The sequence below is a fragment of the Solanum stenotomum genome, chromosome 10 (assembly GCF_019186545.1).
Source record: "Solanum stenotomum isolate F172 chromosome 10, ASM1918654v1, whole genome shotgun sequence".
NCBI lineage: Eukaryota > Viridiplantae > Streptophyta > Magnoliopsida > Solanales > Solanaceae > Solanum > Solanum stenotomum.
Genome location: NC_064291.1, coordinates 19363229 through 19375281, shown reverse-complemented (window position 1 = coordinate 19375281; position 12053 = coordinate 19363229).

Below are 12053 nucleotides of genomic sequence, written 5' to 3'. Positions count from 1 at the left end.
CATTCCTTTGATTTTACCTTTTTTCTTTATGCACAATTGACTCAACAAATGAAATGTTTGCTTATTTCACATACACTGATGTGGAGTAGATCGACACAAATGATTTAATTACTTAAATATGAACTATCTTTATTCCACATTTTCTCTCAATAAAATTTTATATATGGTCCTTTGTATGTGGAGAAGATAACCAAGGGGATGATGAAACTAGCAATAAAGACCTTACTTGATATAATTGATTGAAAGTTGTAGAAACATATTGCTTTAGCTCGAGTCTTTTACTTCTTGACATTTTGAAACTTTTGTTAAGCTACAATCTTTAGTTTTTATTTCTGTTGGTATGGAACTTGTGCAAACTATTGAAAACATGTGTTTTGGTATATATATTTTACCTTTATGTATGTTTTGACTAGGATATTTCGAATTATATATATATGATTCGACTATATAATTACCCGTTTTCTTTCGTCATTTGATTTGGAGAATATTTTTATAAATTGTTGTTGATTTTTAAATATATATAATGCTCAAGAAACATGAACTATTGCAACAAGTTTTGAAAAACTGTAGATTCATATCGATTGGTTGCAATAGAAAATAAAATTGTTGGTATATCAATAAAAATCGTTGCCATAATATTTGAAAAAGTGTTGCAATAAGAACAACCTATTGCAATGGTTGGTAATCGTTACCACAACCCCTAATGCAACAATTGTTAACCGTTACAACTATCGTAATATTATAGTGCCTATAGATGGAAGGAAAACCGTTGCAATAGAGGTACCTATAGCAACACTTTCAGGAACCAATACATTAACTGTTACAATAGAGCTATAGTAACGCGAGCAGATGAGACGGTTGAAAAACTGTTGCTGTTGCGCTATGGCAAAGGTTTTAGATCCTATTGCAACACATATGAAGCTGTTGTTGTAGACCAAAATTCTAATAGTGTCAGGATATGAATACACGAAGGGCTAACACTAGAAGGATGGAAGATGACAATGTGAATCAACGAGCTCATCCTCAAGCTCCCCAAGCCCCGATAGATCCTTTGGTTCAGAATGTGACCCACGCGGAGTTTAGGTGTACTATCCAAATGTTATCTCACGTCGTAACGGCTAAAGCCAAAAGAGAAGTTCTGACTCATGTGAATCATAATGTGAACTCGGCTGCTTCAAGGGTTAGGGATTTTGCTAGAATGAACCCTCCCGAATTTTGTGGCTGCAAAGTTGAAGAGGATCCTCAAAGGTTCATTGATGAGGTTTATAAATTTTTTGCTATTATGGGGGTATCTACGGATGAGAAGGAAGAATTAGCCCCCTACTAATTAACGTTTCAAGGACACTTCATCCAATTCTATGTGTCAACGATCACTAGTAAATATATAACCCAACAAGATGAGTAGGGGTCTAATACCACAGGGAGCAGTACGTGTTTAAGATTCAATAAGAAAGTGTGAACATGGTTAAATCAGTAATAGAAATATAATTTTTCAAATAAAGACTTAATTCAAATTAGGGGGTGGCATAAATGTCAAATAAGGGGGTTTTAGTTTGAAGTTATCAACTACAACAACAAGAAATAACATGAAAATAGCAATAATGAGATGGGTTCTTGGGATGTGATTCAATTATAGGCTAATGTAGACAAATGGGTAATTTCAAATATTAGAAAATAGCTAGATATTAGTGAATAAGCTACACTATAGAGGAGGTAAACTTTCTCTCGACCAATTTACCCCGAATCAAGTTGATTTCTCTCAAACATCGAATAGCACGCAACGTAAGAACAACTTACGGTTTAGTCCATTCACTCTCTCGAGCTGAATGAGTTAAAAAGGATTTAGAATTCACTTTATCGACCTGAACCCATGACAAACAAATACCCACTGACCATCAATCAATAATCTTAGTTTTGAAACCTCTCTCTCGAGCAAGCCAAAAACACAAAGGGTAGAACTGTATTTTCAACTATAATTCTTAATTTAAACCCCAATAAATGATTGAACTCACTTCTAAACAACATTTAAACTAATACGTACCAATAGCCATAAACTAAATCAGTCCAAAATCACATAATCACAAACCAAGAATTGGGGTTTTAGCTAGACATTATAAAAAGATAAAAATCGTTACCAAACTGAGTTTCCATCAACTGGGTAAGATTAATTTCGTCTTTAATGTTCCAAATTGAACAATGTCAAACACCCATTTCCAATTTATCAAAAGTGAAAAACTTCAATTTTTCAAAGCTAAGGAAAAACTAGATAAAACTTTTCTCAATACTCAGAATAATTACAATTCGAAAGAAATGAAAATATCGATAATGAAAATATGATGTTAAACTGTATGTTCAAAAATGTATTTATAGTCGCCAAAAATATTCAGCGAAGAGCCATTCGGTGCAGTAAGTCTCGTTCGCCGATCCTTTCGATGATTCACTTGTTGGTCAATTCCATTAACTTTCTGCCTTGTCCTTCAAGGTCTGTAACTTTGGGCAATCCAACACTGCATCACGAAAACACTCGACGATCCACTAACTTGGTTCTTTCCTTCCGGGCTTGGCACACTGGAACTTTAGACGGTTAAATGGCCATTCAGCAACTCGCCAAGTAGACTAGGCAATCACCACTCTTGCTTTTCTTCGTTCTTTCAACTCGCTTTGTTCATTTTTGTAAATTAGTGTCCTTGCTTTGTTACTCGATCCACGTTCCTAGAAATCAAGGGTTTTACATCAGTTATTGACAGAAAATAAGCATTTGAGGACACTAAATCATTATAAATAAAGCCCTAAATGAGTCCAAATCTCAGACTCATCAACACCCCCAACTTAAACTTTTGCTTGTCCTCAAGTAAAACTCAAGTGCAGCAGTTCAAAAAGGATGTCTCAAATAGTGCTACACAAGACTCAATCATGAATGCACACAACAAGACTCAACTTACTCATGCAAGGATTAATTGTGCACTCAAAGATTCAAGTGAAAGATTCTCAAGTTCACAATACTTGCTTCAAAAGCAAGTTCAAGCTCAATAAAGGTACTCAAATGCCCTCACACAAAGAATGATTCCATATTTACACAATTGTTCAATACTTTATAATTCTGGAATCACATACAAATCTCACACTCACAAAGATGAACACATGCATGACTTCACCCATAGGTTTACCCTAATTTTCGAACCAACATTCATTTCAGCTCACTCAAGATCAGAAAGGTCGTTTTAAGGCTTGTAGCGGGGCTAAGTGTAAAGGTATGGTCATTTAGGCTCAGTGGTTGCTATCCTCTTGAAATGTCCTATGAACAACACTTTCTTTCCTTTTCTTCAATGTTTTCACCCATGCTCAAAAGTCACCCCATTATTCACTTCTCATGTAATATCGGACAACCTATTTGTTTAGCATTTTCACAACTGTATTCCACAACTTTTTAATACTTTTTCTTTTTCCATCTTCTTTTCTTTGTCTTTTTTTTTTGGATGGAGGGATTCCATCTTTCTCAAAACCATGGGTCAAGGGGGACTTCTTTGTACTTATTGATTTACCTTCCCTTTTCACCACAACCCAACTTAAGCTTTTGGCCTAAGTTGGCTATTCAAACAAACTACAATTCATAAGGATTATGGGTGAATGGATAAAGAGGGGTTAAAATTGCATCAAGTTTCTTCCAAGAAAAGGGTAAGGCTCAAAGGGTGATCAAGTAAAGTTCACACACTCAAATGGTAGGCCACAAATGAGGTATAATGTCAAATTGTTTCACTCTTCAAGTTTGTTGCCTAAGATCCTGATGAAATGTCCTATGAACAACACTTTATTTCCTTTTCTTCAATGTTTTAACCCATGCTCAAAAGTCACCCCATTATCCACTTCTCATGGAATACCGGAAAACCTATTTGTTTTGCACTTTCACAACTGTATTCCAAAAAATTTTCATTCTTTTCTTTTTCATTCTTCTTTTCTTTTTCTCTTTTTTTTTGTATGGAGGGGTTCCATCTTTCTCAAAACCATGGGTCAAGGGCGACTTCTTTATACTTCTTGATTTACCTTCCCTTTTCACCACACCCCAACTTAAGCTTTTGGCCTAAGTTGGCTATTCAAACAAACTACAATTCATAAGGATTATGGGTGAATGGATAAAGACGGGTTAAAATCGCATCAAGTTTCTTCCAAGAAAAGGGTAAGGCTCAAAGGGTGGTCAAGTAAAGTTCACACACTCAAATGGTAGGCCATAAATGAGGTATAATGTCAAATTGTTTCACTCTTCAAGATTGTTGCCTAAGATCATTTCAACAGCTTGCATCACATAGTCAATCGGATCAACGGGGCAAATTCTAGGTGTCATTACTTATGATTCACGGTAAGCTCATCACACAAGGCATTGACACCAATATCAAATAAGACTCCATACTTTCGCTAGTGTGCAGTGTTCATCACAAGAGACTCATTCGATACCGGCTAGTCACAACTAGATTCAAAAAGTTCACATATTATCTATGGAACATTATTTGGCCTCATCGTAGCCTCACATTCTTTTTTGTTCGATTGAGAGCACTATTCAAGTCATCGGTATTGATCATAATTGATACTCATATTTGTAAAAGAACAGCCATAATTAAACACAAAAGAGGCGGCAAAATTTTGCAGAAGGGTCCAAAAACCATTTGCAATTAAAACAGGGAGCCACAAGCTCAAACATCCACAACGCAGTGCCAAAACACAATTTATAGTAAAAAACCCAATATATAAGCAAAAGTAATAATCACAAGAGGTAGGTATGGAAATACTTCACCCCACCATAAACAAAAGGCAATTTGTCCTCAAATGCAACAGAAACACTAAAAATCAATAGAAGTGACAGAGAGGGAGGTAAAGAAAGATCCTCTCTGCATAGTCTCCCCATTTGTCGGGGCATCAGTACCTAGTGTCAAATTAGTAGCACTCGATCCACTAGGGCATGCCATGGATCACTCGGTCAGTGATGTCTAAATTATTGAATGTACAATAGTCTCCTCAAGGTCAGACAGGTCTCCATAAATAGTCTCCTCTGGCACCTCTATTTGCTCATTGTCGATCTATGCCTCCAACTCATCAGCTGCTATGTCATCCATCTGTACGTCTCCAGTGGTGGTCGAAGGAATCTCAGAAGTCATTGGGGCATCCACATCATCTGCTACATATAAGAGTGAAGTGAAGTTTGTGGACTTCAAGTAGTCCACATCCTTTCTCAAATCATCGACCTCGACTTTTAAAGTCGTCACCTCTGAAGTCTACCCTGTCTACTCTTACAAGTTTCAACTCTTGTTGTGAGAGTATCAATAGATGCTCGTAGGGGTGTAAGTGTAGCTAAGATAACACTCACGATCATCCATGGTACTGCACCCTCCAATCAAGTATCCCTCACATCTGCCAAATGGGCTAAGTGCACCATCTTCAGGATTATAGCCTGAGTAATCCTGGTAAGCTGGGAAGTGGTTGTAGTATCAACAGCCTCGGAGGAAGAAGTGGGAGCAGGTGTACCTGATGGCCCAGAGGCCGAAGTAGGCGTAGGTGATTCTGAAGGTATAGAGTCAATATCCACCTCTAGGGATACATCTACCGAGGCTGCTCTCTAACTGACTGCCTCCTCCTGAGTGTACTAGGCCTCTATGCGCCGGATGTCAGTGGAAGATGTAGGAGTAACCTCAATATCTCTCAGCTCCAGCATGTCGGTATAACTCTGTAATCAAGACCGAGAAGTGGAGGGACGTCTGCTACTATTTGCCCTGCATGACCATCTCCTGCTCAATGATAACTCTCATATTAATCGTCTTCCTAGCTATTATGGATCCAAGATAGGCCACCTTTGCATAGCGAAGGATAGACTCATTCTGCGAGGGAATAATAGAGTTGCTGATGAACCTGAACTAGTATCGAGCCACAATATTCAGGTCCTTCTTCTCGATGGGAGCTTCTGCCTCGATACATTCGGGGTGGTATAGGAAATTAAGGGTGCACGACATCCCTTTAAGTCAGCCAGGGACTGAGTAGTAGGCGAGCCCTCATACGCAAATGTAGAACCTAGAGCCCTGTCGAGTACAATATTAATGTGATCACTATTGCACCCTACTTCCTTCCTCCAGACCATGACGGACTTACCGGTCTGAAAGCACTGGCCTTCTTCTTTCCCTTGGGTACCAACTCACCATATGTTGTGTAGAACTCCTGCACCCATGTAGAAATATAGGAGCCTCGGGGCCTAGTGAAATACTCGAATTGGTGAAACTAAAGTATGTCTTACGATAGAGTATCTACCTAGTAAGCCCTTCCGTGGAAAGTAGCTTCTCCTCAAGAATTGTCTGTAACCTATCGGATTTTAATCTATTGAGTAGCCTGGGAGGAGGGACATGTACTAGGGGCACTGGGGCACAGTCAATGCCGGAGCTGGCACTATATCTGATGTAGGAGGGGTGTCCTCTGGGACCCTCGATGCATCTGGGCGAGACTTAGCATAAATCTCTATCCGCTGGGACTGTAGCAGAAGGTCATCCTCCGGCTCAGATATGCAGCTTGGGAGTTAAAGGACTCTCCCTCGATGCCAGAATTGTGCTCCGAAACATCAGATCTGGGTTTCTTCCACTTGACTTTGCCTCCCTTTGAAGGCTCTTTCCTTCCCTTTTTGGGAGGATTCGCTGCCCCTCATTCATGACAATGCCACATGCTCTTTAATTGGGTAGCATGTCTAGGTTGGGTCTAGCCATATCTGTAAAAACATCGCAGAAAGTTAGAAACAATTCAAGAAAATCACTGAAAAAATATTACAGAAAGACTCGATGCACCGGTTGGCGAGTCACCGAATCAGTTTGGCGAGCCAGATCAAGCTCGCCGAAAGGATTTTCTAAAAAGTATTCCATAAAAATGGCATGTCAGCGATGGGAGGGGCCTTTTGGCGGGCCCATACTAGCCCGCCGAAAGTTACACTACATTTTATGGATTAGGGTCACAAAAAGGGCGATTAGAGGAGCCATTCGGCGAGACGCCGAGTGCACTTGACGAACTCCAGCTTCTTGCCGAAAGTTACAGAACCCAAACTTTACATTAGCATAAAATTAAGGTGATCTAGGGGGATTCGACGAATCACTTAGTGGTTCGGCGAGCTCGACCTAGCTCGCCAAACTGGCCAACGTGCCTACTTTCTACCCCGACATCCAAAATCAACACCGCAGCCCCCTAAAACAAAATCAAAGCATACACAAACTCAATTAGACTTAGACCCATAATGCCCATGCTCCTAGGGTACTAAGATTTCTCTCGATTTGGCCAAAATTTGCCTTTTCATGGCTTACTCCCTTAAGAATGACGTCAAATGCTCCATTATTGGGCAAAGCGCATCATTTAGCACAATTATGGGTTAGTCATACTTCACCGGACTCGACCCAACAACAATATGGCAACACCCAACAATTTAGATCAACTTAAAAGGATAAAATATCAGGAAATCAACAACTTAGGCATTCAAGGCACGATATCAAAATTTAAACAGGGAAACAAGCACACATTTTCTTTTTAGAGAGGCCCAACACACATCACTAGAAACAATACAATTTCAAATGTGTAAACCAGCTAAATATGAGTTTGAGGTTCGAAAAACCAGCATTTAATGCCGAATAAGCGAATTGAAATGCTAGACAACAAAGAATCCAACTACGAACACATATCAATGACAATTAAAAGATGTAGCAACACGAAAATGCAGAAAAGATAGTGCGGGTGTGATTTTCGGTGGTTAAAAAGTCAGTGAATGTGAAAGAGTTTGAAATTTTAAACCTTTGGCCTTTAAAAAACGTCTAGTTCTCACCCTTTCGGCGATATTAATTTAGCTCGCCAAACAACTCGGCGACACTCCCAGTGGTTACTTACCTGGACGAGTTTTGCGGGACCTCCCGCTAATGTGGGTTCCAAACGGCGGATAAAGTCCCGATCGCCAACCTGTTCGGTGCTTCACTACTTGTCCATGGGCTCGCCAAGTTTTACAGACTCCAACCTTAGAATTCCTTGAGTCCAACGGCGATCAGAGTCGGGCTAGTCAACCATTTTGGTACGTCACCGACTGGGCCTTTTGCTTGCCAACCTGCATTTTTCAAACATATTTTACACTTCAACCTGCAAAATCAACGCATGATTATTTCAAAAACAAATATAAATCAATAAAACTTGGGTTGCCTCTCAAGAAGCGCCTTATTTAACGTCGTGGTACGACGAAAGTCCCTACTCAACCCTCACTCCAGGGTAGAGATGAGATAACATATGACCCATTTGGGTCTCTAGTAGCTTAATTGACATGGAAAATGATAGGCAGTCATCTTATTCAGCAGTGAGATATTCTTTTTCATCCCTTTCAACACTTTGTCGTGTTCTTCAACTTTATGGAGAATGAGTGAGAGTATCTTTTATACTTGTCCACCCTCTTACTCCTTGGGATTTCTATGCTCGTGAGGGGGAATGTACTGATCTTTCCTCTTGCACGGTACCTCCAGTTCCATAATCTTTTTGGCTAAGAGATCCAGCTGTTTCAACAATGTGGCCAATTATTGGTCCTTCTCAGTCACCTTATTAGTCTTGGCCATGTGATCAAGTAGTTGGGCTACTGTTGCATAGGGTAGTCGCGTGAGACCACCTGGAGAAATTTGGTCAGCCACTCCTCTATTCTCAAGACCAAGATCTATATAGAAGCAATCCAGTAGCATATTTTATGGATTTCCATAAGTTAGGCACTGCAACAATAGTGTCTTAAATCTCAGCCACAACTTATGGATTGACTCACCGTCCAATTGTGTGAAACTTAGGATGTTATCCCTAAGAATCATCATTTGCGAAAAAGGGTAGCTCGCTTGGTTACCGTTGCTACAAGACTCGCTCCTTTCTTCTATTCTAAACGAGAAACATACAAATCAAAACTAATAATAAGTATATTCAACTATTACTAAAAAGAACTAAATTCAACTTAACCAAAAGAATATTAAACAACACCACTCCCCGGCAGCAACGCCATTTTCATTAACGTTTCGAGGACACTTCATCCAATTCTAAGTGTCAACGATCGGTAGTTAGTATATAACCCAACTAAATGAGTTGGGGTCGAAGTCCACAGGGAGCGGTACGTGTTTAAGATTCAATAAGAAAGTGTGAACATTGTCAAATCAGTCATACAAATAGAAGCTTTCTAATAAAGACATAATTCAAAGCAGGGCATGACACAAATGTAACATAACAGGTTTTTAATTTGAAATTATCAACTACAACAATAGCAAATAACACGAAAATAATAATAATGAGACGGGTTCTTGGGATGTGATTCGATTATAGGCTAATATAAACAAATGGGAAATTCCAATTATTAGAAAATAGCTAGATATTAGTGAATAAGATAGACTATAGAGGAGGTAAAATTTCTCTTGAACAATTTACCCCAAATCAAGTCGATTTCTCTAGAACAAAGACAAGCATGCAAAATAAGAACAACCTACGCTTTAGTCCATTCACTCACTTGAACTGAATGTGTGGAAAAGGGTTGATGATTCACTCTCTCGAGCTGACAATCCAATACCCACTGACCATCAATCAATAATTTCAGTTTTAAAACCACTCTCTCAAGCAAGCCAGCAAGCCAAAAACAGAAGAGTAGAACTGCATTTGCAATGACAATTCTTAAATTAAACCACAATTAATGATTGAACTCACTTCTAAACAACATTTAAACTAACAATTAGCAATACCCGTAAAGGAAATCTGCCCATAATCACATAATCACACCTCAAGAATTGGGGTTTTAGCTACACATTATAAAAAGATAAAAAATCGTTACCAAACTTAGTTTCCATCAATAGGGTAAGGTTAATTTTGTCTTTACAATGTTCCAAGGTGAAAAATGTTAAAGACCCACTTCCATTTTCTCAAAAGTGAAAAAACTTCAATTCTTCAAAGCTAAGGAAAAACTAGAGAAAATTTGTCTCACTACTAAGAATAATGAAAATTTGAAAAAATGAAAACTCGATAATAAAAATATGATGCTAAACTCAATCTTCAAAAGTGTATTTATAGTCACCAAAAATATGTTGCGAAGATCCATCCGACGTAGTAGGTCGGGCTCGTTGATTCGCTCGGTGATCTGCCTTTTAGTCAATTCCATCACCTTTCTGCATTATCTTCAGCATCCTCAAGGTTTGTAACTTTGGGTGATCCAACACTGCATCACGAAACCACTCAACGATCTGTCGACTGGTCCCTTCTCTCGCCAACTTGGTTCTTTCCTTCAGGGCTTGGCACACTGGAACTTTAGGTGGTCAAATGGCCATTCGGTGACTCGCCAAGTCACTTGGCGATCACCAGGCTTGCTTTTCTTCGTTCTTTAAGCTCGCTTTGTTGCTCTTTGCAAAGTAGTGTCTTTGCTTTGTTCCTCGATCCATGTACCTGGAAATAAAGGGTTTTACTTTAGTTATTGGTACAAAATAGGCATTTGAGGACACTAAATCATTATACCTAAAGCCCTAAGTGAGTCCAAATCTCATGCTCATCACCTACCAACTAAAAAATATAGCTCAAGTATGGTATGATCAGTTGACGAGTGGAATACATGTAGGAGCATGCCCGGTTGAATGTGAATTGTTCAAATCGGCATTTCTTGGTAGATTCTTTCCCCGAGAGTTAAGGAAAGCTAAGTTGGAAGAGTTCATTAACCTTCATCAAGGAATTATGAGCGTGAAAGAGTATGCCCTAAACTTCACTCAATTGTCCAAGTGTGCTCCAACTATGGTGGCGGTTTTGAGGGATAAGCTGAGTAGGTTTTTGATGCGCTTTTCTGACTTATTAGAAAAAGAATGTCATACGGCAATGCTTCATCATGACATGGATATCTAAAGTCTTATGGTGTATGCTCAAAAAATTGAGGAATAAAAACTCAAGGAAAAGAATATGGAGGTGAAAAGAGCTACAACCGGTGATAGGTACTTCTCTAATGCTAGGTCCAATGGACAAGGTTTACACTAATATTTTCAAACCAAGGATCCTCTAGTGCTCCAATGGTCAACAAGGATAGGATTTCCAACCCTAAACCTCAAGGTGGTAATAGTAGTGATTCTTATATGGCTATGCCTAATGTGCAAAATGTGGAAGAAAGCATTATGGTAAGTGTGTTTGCATCGATGGGTGTTTTAGTTGTGGGAAGAGCCGCCACAAGATGAGAGATTGTCCGATGCTCAAGGCTAAGGGGAGACAAGGCAAGCAAGCTCCTCCTAGCGGTTCAAACTCCACTGTCCCAAAGCAAAACCTCTTTTATTCTCTTCAATCTCGATGTTCTCAAGAGAGCTCCCCGAATATGGTGACCGGTATGTTAAAAGTCTTCATTATTGATGGGTATGCCTTATTAGACCCGATGCTACTTTGTCCTTTGTGACACCTTATGTGGCCATGAAGTTTGATATACTCCCCGAAGTGTTATTAGAACTTTTTTCAGTCTCTACCCCGGTTGCTGATTCTATTGTAGCTAAGATGGTTTGTAGAAGATGTCCAATTTCCTTGTCCCATAGAGTTACTCTTGTTGACTTAGTAGAGTTAGACATGTTAGACTTTGATGTGATACTTAGTAAGGATTAGTTGCATACATGTTATGTCTTTATTGATTGTAGAACTCGGGTGGTTAGATTCCAATATTCTAATGATCCTAGCTTAGAGTGGAAGGGGGGAATTCCATGCATAGAGGTCAATTTGTGTCCTACCTTGAAGCTAAAAATATGATCTCAAAAGGTTGCTTTTAGCATGTAGTTAGGGTGAGGGATGTAAATTTCGATACCCCTCTTCTTGAGTCAGTTCTGGTAGTTAATAAGTTCCCATATATTTTTCCCGATGATATGGCTTGTATTCCTCCCTAGTGGCAAATAGATTTTAGTGTTAATCTTCTTCTAGATACGCAACCTATCTCTACCCCTCCTTGTAAAATGGCTCCGGCCAAGTTGAAGTAGTTGAATGAGAAACTAAAGGATTTTCTGGAAAAGGGTTTCATCCGACCGAGTTTCTCTCAATGT